We start from the raw sequence: 12,281 nt of genomic DNA, 5'->3' as shown, positions 1-12,281 counted from the left end.
ATGTGGTTGGAGGCCACGCGGGGGAAGGGTGATGCGTGCTGAATGTAGACTAGAGACTGAACACAATGGCCACTCAACACCTTTATTGCAAACCACAACACCTAATTAGAGAGAGAGAACAAAAGGGAATACCCTGCCACAGTGGTAGTGTGGGGTGGGGGGAGATGGGATTGGGGGGGTGGGAGGGATGCTGGGTTTATTTGTTGTGGAGAATGGGCACTGGTGAAGGGATGGGTTCTCGAACTTTGTATGAGGGAAACATGAGCACAAAAATGTATAAATCTGTAACTGTACCCTCACTGTGACTCACTAATTAAAAAATAAATAAATTAAAAAAATAAGTAATGGGTTGACAGGCATCAGGGCTTCACTTATACCAATGATATCAGTGACGGGTATAGCCATATACTCCAAGTATATATTTAACAGAACTGAAAACATGGGAACTAAGAGTCATCCACTAAAACTTTGTAATGTTCCCGTCAAGTCGACAGGTGGAGGTGCAGTGGGGGTTCGCATGGGGAAGGTATCTGGGAACAGTGATGGAGGAAAATTGACACTGGTGGAGAGATTGATATTGAAATATAGTATGCCTAAAATGCAACTATCAGTAACTTTGTAAATTATAGCTCTTAATAGTTTTTTTTTTAAAAAAGAGTAATTTGGGTCCCAATTCCAAATAACAATTGAGAATGTTGACATCATGAAAATTCGTAATTCCTGAATGAAAACTACAACCCTAAACACAAAAATATTATTCATGCAATTCTGAAGGAAATCACATAAAATTATTTATTTATTCATTTATTTATTTATTTATTTATTTATTTGCTTTTTGGGTCACCCAGCGATGCTCAGGGGTTGCTCCTGGCTTTGCACTCAGGAATTACTCCTGGCGGTGCTTGGGGGACCATATGGGATGCCGGGGATCGAACCCGGGTCAGCCGCGTGCAAGGCAAACGCCCTACCCGCTGTGCTATCGCTCCGGCCCCTCACATAAAATTATTTAAAGGGCATTTATTTGCAGTTTCCTGGTAATTTGAAAAACATAATAGGACAGATATCTACATCAGGCACTTTACACAATATAACTGATCATAAAGGAAGTGTCGCTAGAACTTTTATGAGGTTCAGACACATGAAGCTGTACTACTGACATTTATTAGTTAATGTAATACCAATTGTATATGCAAAATCAATTTTATTAATTTATTCCAAGGGTTTTCAGTCCACAGTTGGCAGTTGTGAGGGCAACTTCTAGCTCTATGCTCAGGGGGCACTCCTGAAGATGTTCATGGGACCATGTGCCACTGTGCATGATTCCCGAACCTCCTTCATGTAAAACATTCATTTTTGCTTTTCATCTATCTCTCTGGCCCCATCACATTTGGAGGGGTCTCCACTGGCAGTTCTAAGGATTTATATCTGGATCTTCATTCAGGATCAATCATGATGGGGCTCAGAGGACCACATTGGGTGCCAAAGATAGAACTTGGGTCAGCCGCATGCAAGGTAAGTGCTCTACCCATTGTACTATCTTCCCAGCCCCAGAAAACAAGGACAATTTCTCCCACATTTTTAAATTAAAGCACTGTGATGTACAGTCATTCATAGTTGAGCTTTAGACATTCAATATTGCAGCATTGATCCCACCAACAGTGTCAACTTCCCTCCACTAATGTTCCCAGGTTCCCTCCCGTATTGCCCCCTCTTCATCCCCACCCTCCAGCCTGCTTTCTTGACGGGCACCTTTGTAAGTTTGGTTGTTAAAGTTTGGGTCTCTTGATTTCAGTGTTGTTGACTCTGTGGTTTGGATATTTGGCTCTATCATTCCTTAACATCACCTGTGTACCTGGCTTCCCTGTCCTGGCCCCTGTAGCTTCTCATCTGTCTCTTCTCCCTCTCCACACCCCAACTCTCTCTTTAACAAGGAAAATTTCTTTTTTCTTTTTTTTTTTTTTTGCTTTTTGGGTCACACCTGGCGATGCACAGGGGTTACTCCTGGCTTTACACTCAGGAATTACTCCCAGCGGTGCTCAGGGGACCATATGGGATGCTGGGAATCGATCCCGGGTCGGCTGCATGCAAGGCAAACGCCCTACCCGCTGTGCTATTGCTCCAGCCCCGTAACAAGGAAAATTTCTTAATGAGAGTCATTTAATCTAACCATGGTTAGAGTGAACACATAACAGTTTTTCAAGAAGCATTAAGGGAGATTCTTTAAAGGACAAGAAAAATTTCTCAGTACGTGGCATGGAATATGGAACTCATTCATGGTGCTTATGGTTGCCCCCTACTACACTAAGAAAGATATGTTGGCTGGCTGGGGTTATAAAAATTTTAAATAATAATAAAAATCCATCACCATATAAACAATCAAATTCATTCAAGTTTTCACTAGTTTATTTTAAATAAGCACCCAAACCAGCAAATGATTGAACATATGACAAAGGGTGAATACTTATAAAACTTGCATGGTGTAGCTGAGAATCAGAAGGCTCATAATGAATGACTGAGAAAGATTCAGAAATGATAAGGTAGTTATAACCTGAGAAAGATTGAGTTAATAACTTGAGAAAGACTGAGCAATCCTGAAAACAGATTGATACAGACTGTGTAAACTCTAAGACAAAGAGGAAAAACAAATGAAGTCCAATAAAGTGATCTTCTGAGAAATGGGAGAAACTCTTTTTTTTTTTTTTTGCTTTTCGGGTCACACCCAGCGATGCACAGGGGTTATTCCTGGCTCTGCACTCAGGAATTACTCCTGGCGGTACTGGGGGACCATATGGGATGCTGGGAATCGAACCCGGGTCGGCCACGTGCAAGGTAAATGCCCTACCTGCTGTGCTATCACTCCAGCCCCGAAATGGGAGAAACTCTTAAGTTTACATGTAAGGAGAGTACCAGAAGGAGATGAGAGAGAAAAAGGAACAGAAACATGTTCAAAGAAACACTGCCCAAAGAAGTGCACAAAAAGTAATCCATGGCCACCTCAAAGTGAAAATGCCGAGAATGAGAAGAGCAATGTGACTCTTCACTTATAAGAAAAAGTGAGTGAGATTAACAGTAGGTTTACTCAGCAGAAACAAGGGAGGTAAGAAGGAATGGGGAAAACAAATTCCAAGGGCTTAAAGGAAAATACTAACAACCATGAATCAGACACCAAGAAAATTATCTTTTGAAAATGAAGACAATACTACTGAATCTTTGCTTGTGCTAATTTTTTGGGCATATCATAAGATTGTCAATGAATAGGAGCATGTCATTGGCACCTGAAGGAAATGACACTAACTGAAAACCACTAGACACAGGACTAGAAGTGCTTTTCAGTTTCATTTATGTGGATGCTAAGTATCCAATGCATACAAGCATATTAGAAGCACATTGTGAGTAAAACATGCTTGCCATTTGTGGGGTGGGGCAAGTAGAAATGGACATACATATTATACTATGGCTGTAGTTACCAATAGAATAGATGATACTTTTCCTTAGAGGTTACCTTACTTTACTGTTATTATTTTTACTGCTAAGGTGACATGGGCACAACAAAGTCATTTTTTATGCTTTTGTCTACAATGTTATGTTTGGTTCCCACCAAAACTACTACCAATACCATTACTCCTCTTCTTGCTACTATTGCTGCTACTACTGCTACTATTATAAGTACTAAGGAAGGTGTGAGGAAATTCTGAGAGTGATGGCTACATCTATGTCTTTGATAGTAGTGATAGTATACATATCCATACATGCCAGACAATTTGTCTTTATTATGTATCTGCAGCTTGACTTAGGAATCTTACCTCATTCACAGAATTTTTACATTTATCTGTGCGATCATTAACTTTACTGTTCTCATGTTCTAACATAAAATCCATAAGATCAGGGGGTGTGTGTGTTTTCGTTCTATACACCATGCAACCAGCACAGAGCTTAGATTATGATCAGTTTGGTGAAATGTTAAATAATTAAATTCTACATATAAACATACGCACACAGTTAATTTCATAGTTATACAAAATACTGAGTATATTATGGGCAGTGACTCGCCCTAACTCACATTAGGACAATGGAAATCACTGGTGGTTCTTCTAGAGCTGACTTCAAACTTCTGAAGGTGCCATGGCACTATACTTAGCAGAGATAAGTTCTTGGTCTGTTAACTTTCTTCTCTGCACAAACAGTGCCACCTTATCATAGCTCATAGTAAGTGCTCTGGGGCTCATCTCTGAAGAGATGAGCAGACCACATTTCTTGCAGACCACAGACTCTTGTAGACCACAGACCAGTGAGCCCTTTCTCCTCAATAATGAAACACCATATTTGTAGAAATATTGTGCTAGACCATGGAATTCTAGCTGTGAATCTCCTTGAATACATTTCCCTACATTTGCCTTCATTTCCACAATACTTCATGTCACCAAGCTAAACGTGCTAGCTTTTGTGTATTTTAGTTAATACACAACTGTCCTACATCTCACATTCTATGTGTGGATTTATTAGGGGAGCCATTTATTACCAGACTCTGTTCTCTCTCTTTTTCTGAATGAGTGTGCTTCGACTTCATGAGCCCCAAAGTTCAGAAGTACTGCAAGAAATGATGGGGTTGCAAGCTAAGTACATATACATCCCAGCAGTGAACACTATCTTCCAAGAACCAAAATCTACCCTGTACCTTGGGACACAAGAGAAATATTTAGGCTATTTTTCAAATAATTTTACTTATGACTTCTTTTATATTTAATTAAAAATGTTATTGAAGTGGTCAGAGACACAGAACAAGGGTAAGGTGCTTTCTTTGTATAGAGACACTCTGGTTTTGATCCCTAGCATTGTGTATGATCCCCTGAACCACACCAGGAGTGATTCCCAGAGCAAAGTTGTGTGTGGACCAAAAGGTAAAAAAATTATTGAATATTGCATTATGTAATTATATATGTTTCAGGTGTGTGTAATTAAAAATGAATTATGTCTTTACATGACATGAAGCCTACTATTAGTTCAATTCTACATTTCAGTGACGTGGAAGTGATTAACTATCACATCAAAACCACAAGAATAAACACTAATGTTAACATGTAACATTAAGCATATAACCCAAACTATAGAAAATAAATGAAAGAGAAAAGAGTTTGGTAAGGAGGCAGGGTAGGGAGATGAATGGAACTGTGTGGATCTTTAGTAGAGGGACACCGATACTGGTGGTTGCCGTGGAATTGTATGTTCTTTTTATGAAGCAAGAAAGTTTTTATTGAAACTTATTTACAAAGATGTGAGAAACATCTTTAGAGAGAAGAGAAAAGAGAAAGAATGTGTTTGAGAGAGTTCAAGGTTCTCCAGAGTGGAAATTAGCAAGCAAAGTAACAAGAGACAAGCAAGTGTGACAAGTTTTCAAGGGAGAACAGGGGCTTGAAGAGCAAGCCTGAAATTTCAATTTTGGAGGGGAGCTTTGGGACCACACTCAGCAGTACATAGGGGCTACCACTGCTAGTTGGGTGGTAGTGGACTATAACCCCAAAGTCGACGAATTCTTTTTTGTTTTTGGGTCACTCTGGGTGGTGTTGAGTGCTTATTCCTGACTCTGAACTCAGGGATAATTCCTGGCCAGTTCAAGGACCATATAGGGTGCTGGGGATCAAGACTGGGTGGTCCGCGTACAAGGAGAGCACCCTGCCCACTCTACCATCACTACATAACCCTTGAAATAAGAATATTTAAAGCAGTTATCAACAGGTTTGTAAATCATGAACATAAAATAAAAATAATAAAGTCCTATTTTATCCTTTACCATACCATCATACTTCATTTTATTGTTCTTTTAAAATTATATACATTTAAAGGTTTGTGGCAACTGTACATTGAACAAGTCTGTGGTACCATTTTTCTATGTCTCTGTAAGCATATTTAAATTATTTACATAACTTTTTTATGTATTGGAAACCAAAAATATCTGTGACTTACTATATTGTTATTTGCTTATTGTGGCACAGTACCACCCACACACAAGTAAGGTAAGCCTGTATTAGAGCAAAGTACCCACAACAGTAAGATATGATGTATTTATCTGGCATGGTATACACAATATCAGTAAGGTATCCTTGTATTAGAGCATGAAAGAAAAAGAACAATGTGTCATATTGACTGATCAATTGATGCAGAAAAAGCAATTGATTAAATTTAGCATCCATTTCTGATTAAAAGCATTCAGCCAATGAAGAGTAAAAGAGAGCTTTGTGAACTGAGATTCTACACAAATATCCACACGTTTCATTCTACATACCAGAGAAAAATTACAAACTTCTGCCTAAGACAAAACAAGGCCAGGCAATCTGAAAGTGTACTTGGAATCTTAGCCACATCAGTAATGCAAGAACAAGAAAAATAATGGCTTACAGACTGGGAAAGAAGAAAACTACCATTCACAGATAACATGATTTTCTAAATAAAAAATTCCATTAAATCTATACATATTTTAAAAATCCTCCTAAAGAGTGTGAAAAGACAGTTAAAGGGGTAGGGCTCTTGTTGTCACACAGCTGACCTGGGTTAAATCCCAGGCATGACCTGGGTTCAATCCTAGATATACTCTAAGAATCTCCCTGATTGATGATCCCTGAGCACTGCTCTAGGAGTAATCCTTGAGAACTGTTGGGTGTGGCAAATAAAATAAAATGGAATAAAAATCTCCAGGAATAAATTAAGCAATGTTGCTGAATATAACTACAACAGACACACAAAATTTAGAATACTTTAAAATATAACTGCAGTGAGCAATTAAAAAATTTAAAGAAACCATTCACAGGTAACATTTTTAATATAGGCAGGATCTTTATGGTGAAAATTTTAAGACGGTGAAGACAGAAATAAAAGACTTATATATTGTGTTTATGGGCTGATAAATTCATAAAAGTTGACTGGTTATGAAGTAGCTCATGGTTAATCCCCAGGAGCATACACACACACAGAAACCCACACACAGACTGCCCCCACACCCTATTCCCAGAATTTTATTCCCAGCAATATCTCTTTTACTCACTCTTTTTTTTCTTTTTTCTTTTTTGGGTCACACCTGGCAATGCACAGGAGTTACTCCTGGCTCTGCACTCAGGAGTTACTCCTGGCAGTGCTCAGGGGACCATAAGGGATACTGGGAATCGAAACCGGGTTGACCCCATGCAAGGAAAACGCCCTACCCGCTGTGCTATCGCTCCAGCCCCTTTTACTTACTCTTTTGGGGGAAAATGTGACCATGAAACTTATGTGGAAATGGAAAAAATGTGGTCAAATAGTTTTTGTTCTTTTTTTTTGCATCACACCCGCACTCCTGGCAGTGCTCAGGGGACCATGTGGGATGCTGGGAATCGAACCTAGGTCGGTTGATTGCAAGGCAAACGCCCTACTGGCTGTGCTATTGCTCCAGCCCCTCAAATATTTTTTTTAGAGAACAATATTGGTGGTGGGGAATGTGCACTGGTGGAGGGATGAGTGTTTGATCATTGTGTGACTCTAACCCAAACATGAAAGCATGTAACTATCTCATGGTGATTCAATAAAATTTTAAAAAAAGAACAATATTGGAAGAGCACACTGAATTTAGGATATATTATGCAGTTATAGCTAATACAAGGAAACAATGGATTGAAGGATGAATGAAGAAAATGTGTCAAGTAGGATGGATGTGTACCGGTGGAGACGCCTGGTAAATATGATTCAGATCTAAAATGTTATCCCACAAAATGTTCACTATGGGAGTTGAGTTATTAGTAACCTTATTGTGGTATGCACTTTATATCATAGACCTATATCAAATCATCTAACTGAACAGCTAAAACTAACATATATTCTAATTCAATAACATCTCAATAAAGCTAGAAAAACAAAACTGTCGCCCAATTATCCACAAGGAGTACCTACACACTATTTCCTGTGTCCTTCTGACATCCTTCTCCCCACCAACCCTTCAACTTACCCTGATTACTGAGGCCACTCTTTGAGCCAAGCTCCATCAGCCATTCTTCCTGGACCCTGGAACCAAATCATTTACTGTAGAACAATATTCAGAAGCCAAAATCTTAGGGTTCGGTGTACTTATGACTATCATCATATTGCTATTTCCAGGGACTTTGAAATACATGTTTGGACTAAACACACATATACAGAGTTACCTTGACATCTATCAGTCTTTCCATATATATAAACGAATATGTTTAAAACCATAATTCTTAAGGAGACCTACAGTTCTAGTTTTACTCATTGGAGGTTTTTCTGGTTCTCTCCTCTTCTGTACCTGAAACTCCCTTTTCCAAACATGATGGAATGGACTCTTGAGTCTCTAACCATTTATTCAGTTGATGAACTCTATCGTATGAGACAAACGTTTGGAACGCAGAAGCCTTTCCCATATGCTCTATTGAACCATCTCCCGCTCTTGGCCTCCACACCTACTCAATCCTCCACCTAGAAACCTTGAGCCAGTTAGCCTCCCCTTCCCTCCCCAACCCCCACGCCTCACCAAACCACTGGGAAAAAAGCCCTTGAACTCTGTCACCCACTGCTGCTGTGCCATATGCTTGTGCCTGGGCTGTCCTGCAAGTTGAAGAGCCCTACACAACACACTTCCCTTGATATGCCACGGGGAAATCCATCTGGGGAAAAGCAAAGGCACAAAACAGAAGGACAGGGAAGACAAGGCAGGAAAGGGGCTAGGGGCTAGCTCATAATAGGATCAATTAGGCAAGGTGAAGTGGGCAGAACACAAGCAATATTATGACGCCAAATCTTTTTCTCGAGGCCCGCCGCCCTTCCTGCTCTTCTGCCCCATCTCTTTTTAGCTCTGTGGCCTTGCCCTCCACCAAGAGCACACATGTTTCCAGGGCTTGATTCCTGAATCTGGCTCCCTGGCTGATGCTTAGTGTGGATATATCCTCCTTGCATCTCTGACTCTCAGTCCCCATCTCCAGGATGGAATAGCAATTCAGGTTAGCAACTTTGGGGGTGAGCTGCTCACCTGCTGTGAACTGGGGCTGGCCCCACCACCCTCCCAGGTTGCAGACACACGGAGACTGCACACCACACTTCAATGAGCACTATGTGCTGTAGGAAGTGATGAGAGTTTCAGCAGCATCGTGATGCCTCCAGCTTTAGAACTCACCAAACGTTCTTCCCTCAGGTAATCCCATGGCGGCTTTCTCCCTTCTTCCTGGTCTCTGTGAAGCGATCACCTTTTTCAGGGAGACATTCCTGATCAACTTGAAGGCAAGTTGCTACAAGATCAACTTGTGACAACATCCCCCGAAATAAACCTGAAGGGGAAAAGAAAAACCCTTTTCCCCCTGTCCACATATCTTTCAATGGGGCGCTATGTCCCCCTTGGATGCACTAGATACCTATTTAGTGGCCACACCAAATGAAATCAGGCTCTTTCCCTGACAGATGCTTTCAAGACTCTTGATGAAGAACTGCTGGGTGCAGACCCTTGACAATAATGGTACGATGCGCAGCGGAGACAAACACTGGCCCAACTTTCCAGATTTTGAAACACTTGGCCACCAGAAACATGTGGCTTGTCCGGTCAAGCCTCATCTGGACTTGGGGGTGTGCACTTGCAGTCTGCCTGCACCCTTACTCCCAGGACAGAGACCTCCCGCCCCAAATGGAAGAGATTGCAGTCCTGACACATTGAGCCCCGCCGGCTCACCGAACACAGCCTAAAGAGATTCACAAGAGTCCTCGCCCAGGACTCCGGGCTGGGGCTCACTCTTCCCACACAGGCCCTTGCCAAGCACCACCCAAGAACGAAGTCTTCCTGGACGAATCAAATGAAAACGGCTCAGACACTTGGCAGACTAGACACCCGCTCCCAACCTTCAGGACACTTCCCAGAACAGACGCTTCCCAGAGCACACAAGGACCAAGTCCAAGAAACTGCTCAGCCTCTCACCATCAACAAAAGGTCCCCAGAAAAATCCCAGTCTCTGGCCCCTGAACCCAAACCTCGATCTCTTCGGGTCCTTCACACCCTCAGGCAAAACACAGCCCCGCCACTGCATCCCAAGCAACTCCCACAGTCCCAATCGGGTCCCGGAATCCCGCACAACTCAGACATTGCAACAGGCCCGGGGCACAGACTGGCGCAGAGTCAGCACGAAGTCCCGCAACTAGAAAAGGCACAAGCAGGTCCACAGGACACGCCACTAAGAATCTTACCCCACGGAGACAAACGCCCTCTGCGAACACACCCCTTCACCGGCCAAGTCCCACAGGCTCAGGGCTGTCACTGTCCCCGACCGCTCCTGAGTCGGTTACCCAGCGACAGGCAGGCTGCGAGGCTCCTGGGGGGTTGCCGCGGGCCGGGGCAGCGCCCTGCTCCAGCCCCTCTCCCGAGCCGGTGGGTGCGGGCAGCGGGAGGCTGCGGGGGCGGCGCCACCGTCCCTCTGGGCCGGGGACCGCTGACACCGACGGGATCACGTGGAGGCGGTCGGGACCGCGCGTCCAGCGTCGGGCGGGCCCCGCAGCCGGCTCACAGCCCCTCACGCTGCCCGCGCGGGGCGGCCGGGGCGCCGAGTGTCCGCGGGAGGACGCCGGGTGCGGGGCCGCAGGCACGGCCCAGCCTGAGCCCGCGCGCGGCAGCGGCCGCCCCGGACGGCCGAGGTCGAGGTTGCGGGAGGGAGGGGCGGGGCCGGCCCGGCGTCCATCCGGGGCCACCCCGCACCCCGGATGCGCTTACCCCGCCGTCTCCCGGCGGCCAATCGGCGCCCCGCGGCCTCGGCCCCGCTCCCCACATCCGGGAAAGGGTCTCGGCCCGGGGCGGCCCCCAGCTGCGCGGGCCCGTGTGGCCGGGGCCGGGGCGCTCGGGCTGCAAGAGGCGAGGACAGCGCGGCTGGGGACAACGTGGGGCGGCACGCGGTGGTCACGCACACGGGGTCACCCGAGCCCCGGTGGCGGCTGCGGGAGTGGTGGGCCCGCCCGAGAGCCTCCGTGCGTGCAGCCGGCGGCCGCGCCGCCCCTCCCGAGCGCCCCTCGCCGGTGACCGGGGGACGCGCCCTGCTGCTCCCTGCGCGGGAGGGCGGGGGGGGGGCATGCAAAGCCCCGGGTCCCTGCAGTGGCTCCCACGCTGAGTGCCCCTTGCTGTCAGGGAGACCCACAGGCCCCTTCTTTGTGCTGGGCGCTGCGTGCTTGTGACTCCCGATGTGCGCAGAAGCAGGGCCCAGTCCCTTTTTCAGAGTGGAACAGCCTCTCGGTACTGCTCTGCATTCGTGGAGTCATTGTCATTCACTCTCTTCCAGTTCTGTGTCAGGCGTTATTCTAGGTGTTAGAAATAGATTCATGTGGAAAACAACAAAACGTATGCCCCTGTTACAGAAATCTGACCCATAACCATAAGCAGGCACTCGAGACTGTAGAGGGACAGCCGTGTCTTATTTATACATGTGGACTAGACCAAAATGGGTAGAACCCTGAATGCAATTCTCATGGTTTATATATGTTAGATATAGGATTCACCAATTCTCTATGAACAATTCTCTCCTCTTTCATTAATAATAGTTGCTAACATATGTAATGCTTGGTAGAATCAGTGATTAATACATTGGTTTAGTTTTCATATAGACATTTATTGTTTCTGTGACTGCTCTGTTGCTACTCAAGCATCCGGACCTGTCTGGCTCACCTGCTCTGTTCTGGTCATACATTTACTGATCTTTTCCCAGCTCTTAGAGAAGTGGTCACTCAGAGGTCCTGAATCTAGTTTCCTGCTTCTGCTCCGTTTACCCACTACATCCTCATAGAGCTTACTTTCAACTAGTACGGTAGAGCAGAAAAAAGAAGACATGGTCAGGTGTTGGAAGTTGATATTTTTATTATTTTTGATTGAATCACTATGAGATGCACAGTTGCAAAGCAGTTCATGGTTGACTTTCAGTGATAGAATGTTCTAACACCCATTCCTTCACCAATGTACATTTCTCACCATCAATGTCCCCAGTTTCCATCCTGCCACCTCTCCCCACCTGCCTCTATGGCAGGCAGTTTTCTGTTTTTTTCTCTTCCCAATTCATTTATTATTTCATAATTATTCTGAGAATCTTGGCATTGCTCTTTTAAAATTAAAAAAAAATTTTAAATTTTTTATTAGTGAATCACTGTGGGGTACAGTTACAAATTTACAAACTTTTGTGCTTGCGTTTCAGTCATAAAATGATCAAGTACCCACTTGCTCTCTCTTTTTCCTTCCTTCCTTCCTTCCTTCCTTCCTTCCTTCCTTCCTTCCTTCCTTCCTTCCT

At 44.3% G+C, this 12,281-nt stretch overlaps 1 protein-coding gene across 8 annotated transcripts in view; it reads right to left on the bottom strand.

Annotated features, from left to right (window-relative positions):
• FAM156B (family with sequence similarity 156 member B) overlaps positions 1-11,017 on the bottom strand; it is a 38,678-nt gene extending 27,661 nt beyond the window's left edge. For 2 of the 8 annotated variants that reach the window (XM_055120462.1, XM_055120461.1), the window contains exons 1-3: positions 10,207-10,712; positions 9,152-9,302; positions 7,970-8,025 (exon numbers count right to left, since the gene is read on the bottom strand). The gene's annotated coding sequence lies outside the window, so the exon portion shown is untranslated. The other 6 variants (XM_055120465.1, XM_055120460.1, XM_055120464.1 and 3 more) reach the window with 6 other exon arrangements.
• Positions 11,018-12,281: the final 1,264 nt, after the last annotated feature.

The sequence above is a fragment of the Sorex araneus genome, chromosome X, assembly GCF_027595985.1.
Source record: "Sorex araneus isolate mSorAra2 chromosome X, mSorAra2.pri, whole genome shotgun sequence".
In the NCBI taxonomy this organism is placed as follows: Eukaryota; Metazoa; Chordata; class Mammalia; order Eulipotyphla; family Soricidae; genus Sorex; species Sorex araneus.
Note: the sequence above shows the minus strand (reverse complement) of the source record. Positions and strands in the feature narration are given on the sequence as shown.